Here is a 17,183-nt window from a genome sequence, read left to right as displayed (position 1 = left end):
ACAGCAGGGGAAATTCAAAATTTAAGAAAAATATATAAGCTCATTTTATGCTAAGATAAATAATGCAAAAATGATTATCTCTTTGGTTCTGTTACCATACGGTGCCCCTTGTTCTAGGGCAGCTATCCCTTGTGGATTCTCTCACTCTTTACCCATGATTCGCTATAGTATTCTACTTTGTACACGGATTTCTACGTAAATTATTGTACATGCAGTACTTAACATACATACATACATTATCATTATAGACTGTTATGCCTTTCAGCGTTCAGTCTGCAAGCCTCTGAGAATTTACTAAAAGTCGCCACAATCCTCGATTTGCAACTAGTGTTGTGGCCTCATTTAGTTCTATACCTCTTTAAATCATTAGAAACCGAGTGTAACCATCGTCGTCTTGGTCTCCCTCTACTTCTCTTACCCTCCATAACAGAGTCCATTATTCTCCTAGGTAACCTATCCTCCTCCATTCGTCTCACATGACCCCTCCACCGAAGCCGGTTTATGCGTACAGCTTCATCCATCGAGTTCATTCCTAAATTAGCCTTTATCTCCTCATTCCGAGTACCCTCCTGCCATTGTTCCCACCTGTTTGTACCAGCAATCATTCTTGCTACTTTCATGTCTGTTACTTCTAACTTATGAATAAGATATCCTGAGTCCACCCAGCTTTCGCTCCCGTAAAGCAAAGTTGGTCTGAAAACAGACCGATGTAAAGATAGTTTCGTCTGGGAGCTGACTTCCTTCTTACAGAATACTGCTGATTGCAACTGCGAGCTCACTGCATTAGCTTTACTGCACCTTGATTCAATCTCACTTACTATATTACCATCCTGGGAGAACACACAACCTAAATACTTAAAATTATCAACCTGTTCTAGCTTTGTATCACCAATCTGACATTCAATTCTGTTGAATTTCTTATCTACTGACATCAATTTAGTCTTCGAGAGGCTAATTTTCATACCATACTCATTGCACCTATTTTCAAGTTCCAAGATATTAGACTGCAGGCTTTCGGCACAGTCTGCCATTAAGACCAAGTCGTCAGCATAGGCCTAACTGCTTACTACATTTCCACCTAACTGAATCCCTCCCTGCCATTTTATACCTTTCAGCAGATGATCCATGTAAACTATGAACAGCAAAGGTGAAAGATTACAGCCTTGTCTAACTCCTGTAAGTACCCTGAACCAAGAACTCATTCTACCATCAATTCTCACTGAAGCCCAGTTCTCAACATAAATGCCTTTGATTGATTTTAATAATCTACCTTTAATTCCATAGTCCCCCAGTATGGCGAACATCTTTTCCCTCCGTACCCTGTCATATGCTTTCTCTAGATCTACAAAACATAAACACAACTGCCTATTCCTCTCGTAGCATTTTTCAATTACCTGGCGCATACTGAAGATCTGATCCTGACAGCCTCTCTGTGGTCTGAAACCACACTGGTTTTCATCCAACTTCCCCTCAACGACTGATCGCACCCTCCCTTCCAAGATGCCAGTGAATACTTTGCCTGGTATACTAATCAATGAGATACCTCGATAGTTGTTGCAATCCTTCCTGTTTCTTTGCTTGTAGATAGGTGCAATTACTGCTTTTGTCCAATCTGAAGGTAACTTACCAACACTCCACGCTAATTTTACTAGTCTATGAAGCCATTTCATCCCTGCCTTCCCACTATACTTCACCATTTCAGGTCTAATTTCATCTATTCCTGCTGCCTTATGACAATGGAGTTTATTTACTATCCTTTCCACTTCCTCAAGCATAATTTCACCAACATCATTTTCCTCCTCCCCATGAGCTTGGCTGTTTGCAACACCACCATGATGATTTCCTTTTACATTGAGAAGATGTTCAAAATATTCCCTCCACCTCTCCAGTTATTCCCTGGGGTCTATTATGAGTTCACCTGAATTACTCAAAACACTGTTCATTTCCTTTTTCCCACCCTTCCTAAGATTCTTTATTACTGTCCAGAAAGGTTTCCCTGCTGCTTGACCTAGCCTTTCTAGGCTATTACCAAAATCTTCCCATGACTTCTTTTTGGATTCAACAACTATTTGTTTCGCTCTGTTTCTTTCATCTACGTACCAATCCCTGTCTGCCTCGGCCCTTGTTTGGAGCCATTTCTGATAAGCCTTCTTTTTACGTTTACAGGCTGCTCTCATTTCATCATTCCACCAAGATGTTCGCCTTTTCCCATCAGTACTTAAGATCATATTAAATTGTATTTCCCATAGTGCTATCCGAGAAACAAAATGGGGAGAACACTGTTTCCAATGTAAGGTGCATGTAGGAGAGATTTTTAATAATGGCAGGCCACATTTCATAACACCATTCAGAACAAAGTTCTCAAGTTTCTACATTAATGACAAACTCACTTGCCAATTGCCATTAACAATGGAGTTAGGGAGTTTTCAGTATTAAGACAGCCTCTTTTCCATAATGCCAGACAAAATCAAGTTGGGGAGATTTTAAAATCTCAGGAATACAACCATCTTTTAGCTTGTGAGGTTGTATGTATTTTCAGAATTTTACCCAGGCATGCCATTTGGGATCATGGATTCGCATGCCCCTCCAAGATACCGCTTGGCAGTGGCAGACCAACTGCATGGTCCCGCAATGTTAGCAAATAGGGATTGCTAACGTTTTAAAGGAGAAGTGAATTGTCCGTTTTCAAAAAGATATGTATTGCTATCAGCAAGTCCCAGCCGGTGCATATGGGATGTTTGACATAAAAGCTTTCTCCCTGTGATTTGTTTTCCATGGAAGACTAGAGGCTGTATGGCTTTATGAAAGACGTTGAAAATAATGGAGAGCTAAAGGCCTGCCTGCTTACTTCATTGGTCAATAAACTATGACCATAAAAATAATATATATTTTTCTGGTATCTTTTTTCAGTAGAAGTCAGTGGAAGTATTTTTAGCTCATTTTCATATAAAGGTTTCTGTCACTGTGTAAAATGGACCAGAAAATGGAGATCAAGGAAGAACCTGTCTGGCTTGAAGGCACAGCAAGTACATCCTTCATAATTATCATTCCTGATTACTTTATAGTGAACAGAAATTAATTGATATTCAAAACATTCTCAGATGTATAAATTGTGAAGTATTTAATCTGGAATTATGTTCTGTGCATAACAAGAGGCATAAAATTTCCAACTTTTAAAAGGTACTTTGTCAGATGTTTTATTGTGTTCCTTCATAGCATGACATATCTAAGTGGCAGCCTGGTAGATGTGCTGTATATTGTCACTGTCAATGGCCATCAGATGAGTGGTGATGGCATGCTAGGTATCATTCATTTTTATTGGAAATAGTGGATAGTTGTTGACATTGGAATCTCATGTTCATTATTTTTCCCCTATGGATAGTTTAATGATTGGTTATATAATACAAATTATTTTCAGTAAAAATTAACTGGACAGGTCCTAATCTTTATATAATGAGCAGCTTTGTCTTACCTACAGGGCACCGGTATGATTCCCATTGAGTTCGAGGTATCAGTACACGAAACCTTGTGCTGATTCGGGATCCTATGAGTGTTATGGACATTTTCTTCATTTGGTAAAACTACTATAGTGATATTTAGGATACTGTTCATGACAAAATTACTGATTGTGACTTGTCAGGTCCTTTTTGCCCAAAATATTGGGAGGATCAAGTCCATTGTTGCAGAATTGATCATTCTGTATTATCCCCTTTGGCAACAACATAGTTATATTGATGTATATGTGGGGAGTTTGCTAATTATTGATATTTACTCTTCTTTTCTCCTGATTGAATAGATTTTATAATGAAGATGGTCAACTTTGATAATTGGATTTTCCAATTAATTATATAATGGGCCTGTGTGGTCATGGAAGAAATTTTTTGTGAATTTTTCAAGTCTTTACTTGTTTTTGTACATTTTCTCATGATGTGTTCCTTCTCATTCCAATTAAATAATATTTTCCCTTTTTTATTGATATCAATAATTTATTTCTGAATTTGTTTACTTCCTGAATGTAAAATTTGTACAGCTATTTTTTAGGTCAGAGCTACATTAACCTTACTATGAACTATTCTGTTAAGTTTTTTTGATTTATGTTCATGAAAAACAAGCAGAACATCCAACAGGTTTGGAGGACACTGAAAAACAAATTTAAGAGAGTTATGGGAGGCAGATAATGATTATTTATACACCTCTAGTTGACCAATCTATAGCTTGCTCAGGATGTTCACTGCTGATGGCACTCCTGGATGGAGCAGGAGCGGCAGTTCATGAAATTAGTGTCCTTGCAATTGTAAGTACCCAGTAGTTGTACTCAAAGAATGCCTTAAATATGTCCCCACAACAAAAATGTGATGCAACCTAGAAGGATATGTCAACACCACCAGGTTGTTCTCAGTACTGAGTCCAATCTAGTGGCCTGAGAGTTACTCATCCAGGTAGCAATACTACTTTGATTCATCAGTAAGATTGAGTCCCATGTTGTTGGAACTTTGAAATTACCAGAATAATAATAACTACAACTGCAATGCTTCAAGGTATGGCATAACTGTCACAATGCTCTTAAGGCCTCCTATGCCATTGCTTTTGAGATTGCACAGATAGATAAATCTAGAGCAGTAGTATTCTTATTCCATGTTAGGGTGAGGAATGTACAGGGCTCGTGTGGATGGTGAGATGGTTAAGTATTCCACTGAAATGAAAAGTTATCTTATACTGCATTTAAAAACCAGTTAGTGGCAGAATTGCTGACCACTTTTCCCACCATGATATTACAACACTGTTATCACCTGACTTTATTGTGTGGTTGTAGGTACTGCAACAGCCGTATTAATATTCTATGAAATCTGCAACAACTGGAAGAATGTTGTAACAACCTTATTATTGTTATCTTTTTAGAAACAAAGTCCTGCAGGATTCAGCAATTTAGTTTGGGAGCAAGTCTAGAGGTTTAGAGTGGTATGGCAGGCCATGACGTTAGTATGATGAAAGGATTGTAGTAAATATACGTTCAACTACAGTCTCTCACTACCTTCTCTTTCAATGTTGTTTATTTTTTCTCACAAATTTCCTTCATAGTCTTTGAAACTTGCAAAGAGTCTTCCACCTGGTAATCCCTTCTCCCGCAGAAACTTCTTCTTGATTAATCAAATGAGGATACTTTAATTGATCCATCCTTGTCTCACCCACAAGTGTTCCGCTCGCATTCTTTATTGTGTTATTAGTAAACCGCAACATACAGGGACCATTTTGGCAATGTTGATATAGAAGAGAAATATTCCAGATTACAAGGAGACTCCCCAGAGGGTACAGCATAAGTCACAGTTTCCTTATCACTTTCACTGTCGATTTCCTCTTGTTGCATGGCACCTTCACCGCAAGGCCACTTTTCTTCTCCTAGCTTCACCAGGGTAGCACCTTCCCACCATTTGGATTCCTCTAAAACTCATCCACATTGTAACCACATGAAGGCAAATCAGCTGGATAAAGTCTTCATTGTAAATTCGACCACTCTGCTCTGTGGGAGAAAGTCAATATTTCCTTCATTCTATTTCGTACAAATACACCCTTCTTTATCCATATTAATGTACTGCCCAAAAATAGCATTGCACATGAGTGAGCCTGAGAATGCCTTTCAAACACCAATACAGCAGGAAGGTCGGGGTGTAGTAGTCTCTTAAATGGTGCTACCATACTTTTTGTGAATATTAGCTGCAGTCTGGTTTCATCGTGATGCTTGCTTCTTAACAGTACAACTACAGTATAAACGTATTTACTGGCATCACAGAATGTATGAAGTTAATAAGACTTTTTTTTTACAGTCAGCCAAGGTAAATCGTCTCGGTATAGCGATGCAAGGTAATCGAGGAATTGTTCATTCCACTTTATGAAGATGTCTTATTTCCGGCAGTACATCTCTGTCCCAACTTATTCTCTGCTTCCAACTGTCTTGCAGTAGAATCTTCAGCATCAGAGTCTCAGGACAGGAGAAACCAATGTGCACAAAGATGCCTTGACAGATAGATAGAATGCTTTGTCTTGTTACAGGTTCATTATGACTTTTGCAGTTTTTCGTGGCAAGACTTACCAGACCCAGTTCTGGAGAGACTGAGTCTTCTGTGCCTGAAAAAAGGATGCTACTTTCCCATCCAATCGGCGATGAAAGATCTTGAAGCTTGTATGAGTATTATCTTCTCACCACGTATTGATCAATCCTCTTTACAGACACTTGCAGGAAAGCCTTTCTTATTTCTGAGATTACACCCACTGGCCTCTTTCTAAACCTGAACAGAACAGGGAGAATATGTTTGATTAAGTTCAGACCTTTGTTCATACAGTCATTCAGTGACAACTCCCTCTTCTTTTTTACTGCATGTGTCGAATATGGGTCTAATTCGCATACTTGCACTGTCCTTAAATACATCCTGAAGAGTTAGAATGTGGCCTTTACTTCTAGCCACTTCATAGTGTATCTCTTAAACAATACCACCATTATTGCAGTACAGCATCATACTCTTCAAACTGATTCTCACAAACAGTTTTCTCAGTAGTCTGAAACATCCCCGGGTCATCCCTATTGTTTCTCAACTCAATTGTCAAGAGGACAATGATGTTCATGAAATTACTCTCGAAGAAGTGGAAAAGATGATAAATAAACTCCAGTCACAAAGCAGCAGCAATAGATGAAATTAGACCCGAAATGGGAGTGACAGTTGCTATCGTTATTATAAATAAGTCATTTATATTCTGTGAAGATTAAAGTTTCTTATATAGTGAATATTTTAAAATTATGAATTTTTATACATTTTATATGTTTTTATCTATACCATGAAGAACGTGGCATATTAACCTTTTTGTTATTGTTCTGTATAACATCCAACGTTAACTTTATGTGGAAGGCCTATACATAACTTCTCCTGGCAGAGAAAAGGACAATGAAATGGACAAAGATTGGAAGAAGAAAAATACATTTAGATGTGCTACCTGGAATGTACAAGGTATCTCACACAATGATAAGCAACTAGATGACATTCTTGCAAAAAAAAGAGACATTTTAATTCCGGCAATTTCACCAACAAAAAGAAAGCTTAAGGGATCAAAAGAGACAGTAAATTATTTACAGTTTTACAGTGCAGTTGACAGAGATACTAGAGCATAGGCGGGTGTACTGCTCGTGGTACACAAAAGATTAAGATCAACAATTAATCGCTACATTTTTTAATGATAGAATGATCTAATTAAGACTAAAACTATCCAGGGGTTATCTTACAGTTATAGGGGGATACGCTGCAGTGGAGGGCAATTCAAAAGAAAGTGATGGGTTCTATAATCATCTGCAAAAGATAGTCAATAAAGTTAACAAACAAGATATGCTACTATTATTGGGAGACTTCATTGCCAGAGTTGGTGATGAGAAAATTCAGAATCACATCGGAATCCATGGAGAAACAACCTGTAATAACAAAATTAATATATTTCACTGTCATCAATTATTTAAAGATCATGAACACAATGTTCACACACAAGGGCAGCCACAAGTACCCGTGGTCTGCACAAAATCAGAAATCGATTGTAGATTATGTAAGGTGTAATCATAAACTGGCAGATTTAGTCTTGGATATAGGAGTCTATTGGTGGTGGTGGTGATTATTGTTTTAAGAGAAAGTACAACTGAGCAAACATCCTCTATATAGCACTAATCAGAGAGAAAAATGGAAGGGGTCTGACACTTCGAAAAATGAAGGTATCGGCCGAAGGAAGACAAAGGCTACGAAGGGTGTGAAAACGAAAGACTCCCTAAACCTCCTTATGTAATACCGTAGGGGTCAAGAAAGAACAAGAGTTGTTCAAGAGAGGTCGAGTAGGGTAGTTGAAAGTGAGGAGCCTGGCACAAGTAAGTGGAAGCAATGCCAGGACTCAGCTAAGGGCCCCGTGGTCGCCAACCCATGCTCCAAAGTTCAGAACCCCTGGGGCCCCTTTTAGTCACCTCTTAGGACTGGCAGGGGATACCGTGGGTGTTATTCTACCACCCTCACCCACAGGGGGAAAAGAGTCCCTGACTTGGAAACTGATCACTATCTATTAGTAGAACCTATTCGTCTGAGGCCTAGATTGTATAAAAGAAACAAACAATCAACATGAGAAGTTAAAACTTCTTACAAGGTTAACCTATAAAGGGACCCCAGTATAAAACAGCTGTGCCAGAAAAGACTTAATAATCTTACAGAGATGACACCATTTAGTGGCAATGTGGAAATGGAGTGGTCTAATTTGTGTTCAGTTTTAAAGCAATCTGCTTTTGAGAGTTTGGGAGTCATGAAGAAGTGGCAGAGGAAGAAGGGTTTAAGGATCTGGGAAGATGAAATTGAAAAAAGGTTTTTCAATCAAAGGAAATGCTTATAAAAATTTTTTGTCAACTAGTATATTGGAAGATAAAATATAGTATCACCACAAGAGAGCAATAGCGAAAAGGGAAGTGTGGAAAAAGCACGGAAAGAGTTGGGAAAACTTCGTTTCACACCTGGAGACTGACACAGCAAGACCACAACCACAGACCTATAAAATACTCAAGAAACTGTATAATGATGTAAAAGTAGACACACATTAATGCAATACCTCTAATGGAGTGGCTCATTTATTTTCGGAACCTTTGGAGAGGTTCAAATATTGAGCCATTTCTTCTGACAACATCTCTTAACAAGCCTTCGGAAACCATTACACTCGAAGAACTGGAGCTAGTACTCAGAAAACTTAGAAATGGAAAAGCATCTGGAGAAGACTCAATAAATGCAGAACTATTCAAGCACTCCAGTGACATTTTCAAGCAAAGATTTCTCAAATTTACCAATTTGGAATGGCATCAGACCACCAGAGAATTGGCAAAAAGCTATAGTTATTTCTCTTCGTAACAAGGGCAGTGTGAAATATTGTGGAAATGAAAGAGCGATAAGTATACTCAACTCAGGTTACAAAATTTACTCTAATATTGTCAGAGATAAATTATTCAGGTATTATGAAGATGTGATTGGAAATGAACAACATGGATTTCGAAAGGGGCGCTCATGTGCTGATGTTTACTTTACCTTGAAAATCTTAGTAGAAAATCGCATGGAATTTTACTTGGAAACTCACATAGCATTTGTTAATTTTACGAAAGCCTTTGACCTAGTTAACAGGAACAGACTTCTTAATATCTTAGCAGAAGATAATGCCCCACAACAGTTCATAGATAACATATACACTGACTGACAGAGCAAATGCAACACCAGGAAGGAGTGGTCAGAACTTTATGCCAATTGCAGGGTAGACTGACGTCACTGAGGTATGCTCGTGATGTGAAATGCGCCGCTGTGCTGCGCACGTAGCGAACGATAAATGGGACACGGCGTTGGCGAATGGCCCACTTCGTACCGTGATTTCTCAGCCGACAGTCATTGTAGAACGTGTTGTCGTGTGCCACAGGACACGTGTATAGCTAAGAATGCCAGGCCGCCGTCAACGGAGGCATTTCCAGCAGACAGACGACTTTACGAGGGGTATGGTGATCGGGCTTAGAAGGGCAGGTTGGTCGCTTCGTCAAATCGCAGCCGATACCCATAGGGATGTGTCCACGGTGCAGCGCCTGTGACGAAGATGGTTGGCGCAGGGACATGTGGCACGTGCGAGGGGTCCAGGCGCAGCCCGAGTGACGTCAGCACGCGAGGATCGGCGCATCCGCCGCCAAGCGGTGGCAGCCCCGCACGCCACGTCAACCGCCATTCTTCAGCATGTGCAAGACACCCTTGCTGTTCCAATATCGACCAGAACAATTTCCCGTCGATTGGTTGAAGGAGGCCTGCACTCCCGGCGTCCGCTCAGAAGACTACCATTGACTCCACAGCATAGACGTGCACGCCTGGCATGGTGCCGGGCTAGAGCGACTTGGATGAGGGAATGGCGGAACGTCGTGTTCTCCGATGAGTCACGCTTCTGTTCTGTCAGTGATAGTCACCGCAGACGAGTGTGGCGTCGGCGTGGAGAAAGGTCAAATCCGGCAGTAACTGTGGAGCGCCCTACCGCTAGACAACGCGGCATCATGGTTTGGGGCGCTATTGCGTATGATTCCACGTCACCTCTAGTGCGTATTCAAGGCACGTTAAATGCCCACCCCTACGTGCAGCATGTGCTGCGGCCGGTGGCACTCCCGTACCTTCAGGGGCTGCCCAATGCTCTGTTGCAGCAGGATAATGCCCGCCCACACACTGCTCGCATCTCCCAACAGGCTCTACAAGGTGTACAGATGCTTCCGTGGCCAGCGTACTCTCCGGATCTCTCACCAATCGAACACGTGTGGGATCTCATTTGACGCCGTTTGCAAACTCTGCCCCAGCCTCGTACGGACGACCAACTGTGGCAGATGGTTGACAGAGAATGGAGAACCATCCCTCAGGACACCATCCGCACTCTTACCTCTGTACCTCGACGTGTTTCTGCGTGCATCGCCGCTCGCGGTGGTCCTACATCGTACTGAGTCGATGCCGTGCGCATTGTGTAACCTGCATATCGGTTTGAAATAAACATCTATTATTCGTCCGTGCCGTCTCTGTTTTTTCCCCAACTTTCATCCCTTTCGAACCACTCCTCCTTGGTGTTGCATTGTCACTGTCAGTCAGTGTACAACATGTAGAGTGACAACCTTATTGCAATAAAGTTAGGTAATCATCAGACTGAATGGGAACTGATCGGCAGAGGTGTGAGACAAGATTTTGGACATTCTCCTTTGTTGTTCATAATCTATATGGACAATATAATGCAGGAATGGAGGCATGAAAGGCATGGATCAATCGTAGTCAGCAGATATCTCACACATCTAGATGCCATACTATTTGCTGATGATGTTGCATTGGTAGCAGCATCAGAAGATGATCTTCAGTGGTCAGTATTTAATCTCCAGAAAGTCTCTTCAAAATTCAACACGATGAATTCACCACAAAAGAGCAACATAATGGCATTTAAGGGGAAGGATCCTATCCCCATTAAAATCTGTTTAGATAATAAAATTTTGGAGAGGTCAACTAATTCAATTATCTGGGATACAATTTATCTTACCAAGGGGAAATTGATATCTCTGTAAAAATAACTAAATATACGAGAACAGCAGGAATCATAAATTACATCATGAAGCCATCTCTTGTCCAAAAGCACACTCGCTTACGTCTTTATAACACGTTAGCCAGACCAAACCTTTTTACGGCAGTGGGGCATGGACAGTAAGAACCCAAGACATTTCCGGAATTACAGCATGTGAAATGACGTTCATGAGCAGAACAGCAGGATATACAAATTGGGATCGTAAAAGAAATGAAGATGTGCTTAAGGGGGCTGAATGTGAAACCAGTAATCAATTACATCTATGATTACCAAGAAAACTGGAAACGTCACGTTCAAAGGACGGAATCTGGAAGACTACCAAAGGAGATCGTATGTTAGCATCCAAGAAGACAGATGTATAAGGACGTCCAATGAAGCGATGGAAAGAAAATACAAGACCGTAACGGGCCACATGGCCCAATACTTGGAAGGATGATGATGACGTTGACGACATAACCTCTCCTGCCCACCTTCCCGGGATGAACAAACCTGTCGATCGAGTCTCAGCGGTCTAACCATTTCATCAATTATGAAGGAAATGCTGTAATTTCAGCTAGTCCATTAGCTGCAAGGTGCCAGCCCCACCAATGGTATTACTTCCTTCAGGCTAGCAACCATTCGGAAGGACATTTGATTGCTTTCAAGTCTTGCAAAAAAAAAAAAATGCACGACCTTTACGGGACACGTGGCCCAATACTTAGAAGGAAGATGATGATGATGATGATGATGATGAGACCTGAAATGGTGAAGTATAGTGCGAAGGAAGAGTTGAAATGGCTTCTTAAAATAAGATTATCATGAAGTGTTAGTACCGTATCTTCAGATGGGATGAAAGTTGTAATTGCACCTACCTCTAAGCAAGCAAAGATGAAGGATTGCAAGAGTTATCAAGGTATCTCAATGATCAGTATACCAGGCAAGGTGTTCACTGGCATCTTGAAAGGAAGGGTAAGATCATTGGATGAGAGGAAGTTGGATGAAAACGAGTGTGGTTTCAGACTACTAAGGGGCTGTCAGGATCAGACTTTAAGTATGTACAATAATTTTGAAACATAATTCTTGTTCATGGTTTACATGGATCATCTGCTAAAGGGTATAAAGTGGCAGAGAGGAATTCAGTAAGTGAACATTTAGTAAGCAATCTGTCGTATGCCGACAACTTCATCTTCATGGCAGATTTTGCCAAAAGCCTGCAGTGTACTATCTTGGAACTTGAAAATAGGTACAATGAGTATGGTATGAAAATTAGCCTTTCTAAGACTAAATTGATGTCTGTAGGTAAGAATCCAAGAGAATTGAATGCCAGACTCGGGATACAGAGTTGGAACAGGTATGTATTTGCTAATATTTCGGACGTGTGTACTCCCAGGCTGGTAATATAGGAAGTGAACTTGAATGAAGGTTATGTATTGAGCTCACAGTTGCAATCAGCAGTATTCTGGAAGAAGGAAGCCAGCTCTGGGATGAAACTATCTTTACCTCAGTGTTTTTTCAGACCAAATTTGCTTTAGAGGAGTGAAAGCTGGGTGGGCTCAGGATACTTATTCGCAAGTTAGAAGTAACAGACATAAAAGTAGTGTGTATGATTGCTGTTAAAAACCGGTCAGAACAATGGCAGGAGGGTACTCTATATGATGAGATAAAGGCTAAGTTAGGATTGAACTCAATGGATGGAGCTGCATGTATGAATCACGTTGGTGAGGTGAATGGAGCAGGATGAGTGCAGTGTCTGTGTTTGCCTCTTTGGCAGCATGGCCTGGAATTATCAAGAATATTATTCTTTATGTAGTACAAAATACTAAAGCATCCTTACATAGAATCATCTGTTTATTACCTTTGTTTCATGATAACAAAAATGCTATCTGATTTAAGTGTTGGTTCACTATTAGATCACCTCTGTGGTGGTGATTTTTGATCAGTCAGCTCCATTTAGGAAGTGTCTTGCTACTAGAACAAACATCAGGCAGAATTTTCAAGCAATGTTCCTTCTCACCTTAAGTTAGCTGTTCAGAATAAAAATGATGATATATTAACTGTGGCCTGTTGCAGGTTTTTTGAGCTGACTCCTTATAGGTAAATGGGAATGTCTAATCACTGAGAAAAGAAGCAATAAATGTGTCATATCTTCCATACTGTGTGTCTTAGCCATGATGATAAGAGAAGGATATATTTCATGTAGAGTCATTATACTGCACCAGTCTGGATGTAACATTGATTCTGCACTGCAAAAATAATTATACACTTACGATACTATTAGATCCACATATTCAGTACAAAATAAGAATTGCATTAGTGCAGTGTCCATGTTTTGGCCAGCCTCCTGGTGTAGGGGTAGAGTGCCTGGCTCTTATCCGGAGGCCCCAGGCTTGATTCCCGGGCAGGTCAGGGATTTTTACCTGGATCTGAGGTTTGGTTCGAGGTCCATTCAGCCCATGTGATTGGATTTGGGGAGCTATCTGATGGTGAGATACTGGCCCCGGTCTAGAAAGCCAAGAATAACAGTCAAAAGGATAGTACTGCTGACCACATGATACCTCATAATCTGCAGGCCTTTGGGCTGGGCAGCCATCTCGAATGATGCATAGATGAATCTTAAGTCAATTTAATGCAATGGAACAACACTTCATTCAATCTCATAATCCCAAAAGTCACGATTACTGGTTGAATTCCATGTTAAGCAACTGGTCAATTAATTTTAAGCATACATTGGGAAATATTCCGAAGACTAACTACTTCTAACTAGACTAATAGAATGTCAAAGCTCAATCACACATGTAACTAATCTACCATTACCTCGAGAATAGGAAGTGTGAAAGATAACAGTGATAAATTGTGAACTTAATTATTCATAATTGGTTTCTTGTAATGAGCAGGTTATTTGTAAGTATGTCTACATTTTCCTGATCATTCAGTGTTATTTTGGAAAGTTTCATATTGTATAATTGTTGTAGCCTACTCTTCAGAGATATCTCTGAGCATTCAAACAGGACATTTCACCACTCCTGAATGTCTCTTATTTGTCATGTTTTTAAGAATACTCTACATGCAAATTTTCTAAAAAATGATAATGAAGATTTGAAACTAAAACTGACTTATTTACTAGGAAATTATGATTTGTTAACCCTATTCATATATAACCAGATTTCTAGATGTGTCTGAAAAATGTGCCTAATATATTAACCATTCTACAGGACAATTATAAAAGTACATCAGAGGAGATGCATTTGAAAGAAGAACCAATATCAGAGTTGGCAGAGCCAAGAGAAACACAGTTGAATACATTTGAGGTAATCTAATATTTTGGTGATATTTTTCTGATAATGCATGTTGTAAGAGAATGCTGAATAGATTTCATTGAGCAACTCCTTATTTTAAAGCATTAATTTGGAAGGTCCTCAGAAAGATTAAAAAGATGTTGAATATTTTGAAATGATTTTCATATTTTCTTCATGTATTTCAAAATTTTGTGCTATGTAATATATTGCAGCTATTATTGTTCAAATTCCCTCCACTGCAAGGCATCTGGTGGCTGGTTGCATCACTGTTACTGCTACCTTATCCTTACCAGATTTAGGTTACGAGGATGACTATCATAATTTTGTCGTGGGTCAAAGAGCTCGTACCCTTTTTTTCAAATACTGATCCAGGATGTCCGTCTTCTGCTAAGCCCTCTTTTGCCTAAATTTTTTCTCCAAATATTACTTGTAACACACTGTTAATTTTAGCAGTCCACATAACGATGATATATGTATTTTGGCCTCTTCAGTTTAATTGTCTAAATGAGCTAGTTGCCTATTCCTTTTATGCTCCAACAAAGAGATCAGTGGGTTAGGAACCCACTGTCAGCAGCCTTGAAGATGGTTTTCGTGGTTTCCCATTTATATCAATAATATCATTGCTGTAGTGGAAGGTGCAAGGACTAGATATGAGCATACATAGGAAAGTATAACCGAGGATACTTTACAGTCCAAGCCTTATGAATCATACAATCTTTTCCTAAATTGTAGCATTCCTGTTAGGAAGACTTTCGGAGATCCTTCCAATAATTATACATACACCTGCATATTACCTTAATTATGGCCACGGCTGCTTCCTTTCCACTCCTAACCCTTTCATATACTATTGTTGCCATAAGACCTATCTCTGTTGGTGTGACGTGAAAATAACCCACAAGAATGATACGATCTGCCATTATATACACATCTTGAAAGTTTGGATTCTCTTTTCTCTGGTTAATGAAATATATAGGGATATACAGTATTTAATAGGATGGAGGGGTCACAAAACTTTGTTATTCTCTTTTTAGTTTTACTTTGTGATCATTTCAGGATAGGTGTTGCCACATGCTAATGAGGGTGGACTCTACTTTCTCTATCCAGCATTTGCTTTCAGCACAATGTTCCTATGTTACTCCCTGGATGTACCATATTTTTTATCCTGTCTGCCTGTATGTTGTTCACCAAAACAATTTCAGGGGATGTAGATTTCTTTTGTTACATTGCATTTATTGTATTGAGGACAAAGTTGCAATCCTTGTGTACAGCTTGTGCAAATTGTTGAGAATAATCACTTATGTGCAGGACAGGAATAGTGATGTAGGGGAAGGCGATGAGGACTAGGTACGAGCATACATAGGAGAGTATTACCGAGGATATTTTACAATCCAAGCCTTATGAATCATACAGTCTTATCCTATATTGTAGCATTCCTGTTAGGAAGACTTTTGCAGATCCTTCCAATAATTAGATATACGACTGCACATTACACAGAACTCAGTATATTAATCACTTGACAGAAAGCTATGGATCAGTCACCGTCACTATTTCCAGGCATAGGGAATCTTTTATAAGTGCACTGGACTGGCTTGTTCATTTCGATTAATGAAATAACCATGTTCTCAGCATGTCCCCTTGGAAAGGAATTCCAGTCTCTGTTAACCAGGATGCAATTTCTCACTTGTTATTGTTTGAGTCATCAGTCCAAAGACAGGTTGGATGCAGCCCTTCATCACACCCACCTTGTGGTATCTTTTTCATTTTTGGATAACTATTTAATCCTACACCTGATCTGTTCTGATTGTCATATCCATATCTTGGTCTACCCCTACTGTCCTTACTTCCCTCAAAAACCAACTATACTAGTCCTGGGTTTCTTAGGATACGTCCTATCCTTCTATATCTTCTGTCAAATTTAGCCAAATTGATCTCTCAGCAATTTAATTCCTTATATCACCGTTCATGTTTCACTTCCGTACGCCACTCTCCAGACAAATATTTTCAAATACATCTAAGTAATTCATTTATCAATGTTTGAAGAGTACAAATTTCTTTTCATCAGATAGGACTTCATTGCTTTTGCTAGCCTCTAGTCCTCCTTACTTCTGCTGTCATTAGTTTATTTACTACCCAAGTAACAATGTCCATCTTCATTTCCTAATCTAATATTTCCTGTGTCAGCTTACTTCATTCTACTGCACTGCATTACTTTTGTTTTGCATTTATTTATGTTCAACTTGTGCTTCTTTAGCAGTACTCTGTCTATACCTACCAACAATTTCTCCAGATCTTCTGCAGACAGAGATAAAATAACAATATCATTGGCAAACTTTTAGGTTTTAATTTTCTCTCCTTGGATTGCGGTTCCCTTTCCAAAGTCCTCTTTGATTTTCTTTACTGCATCTGCTATATGAGCATTGAAAAGGAGGGGGAACATGCACCCTGCCTCACTCCCTTGTGGAATGCTGCTGCTTTCTCAAAGTCTTTGATTCTTATCACAGCAGACTGATTTTTTAGCAGATTCTAAATAATACTTCTTTCTCGATATCTGATATGTTCTCCTTCAAAATCTCAAATAGCTTAATCCATTCAACAATATTCAATGCCTTTTCTTGTTGTATGAACAAAATGTATGTGTGCTTATCCTTCTTAATTCAATCCTGTAAGATCAGGCGTGAAGTCAAGATTGATTCACATTTCTTCTGAAACCAAGTTGATGTTCTCCAACTCGGTTTCAAATTGTCTTTCCATACTAAACTAATGGTGCGATAGTTTTCA

Source organism: Anabrus simplex, chromosome 13 (assembly GCF_040414725.1).
Source record: "Anabrus simplex isolate iqAnaSimp1 chromosome 13, ASM4041472v1, whole genome shotgun sequence".
NCBI classification, from domain to species: domain Eukaryota; kingdom Metazoa; phylum Arthropoda; class Insecta; order Orthoptera; family Tettigoniidae; genus Anabrus; species Anabrus simplex.
The sequence above is the reverse complement of the archived record's forward strand: the minus strand, read 5'-3'. Positions refer to the sequence as shown.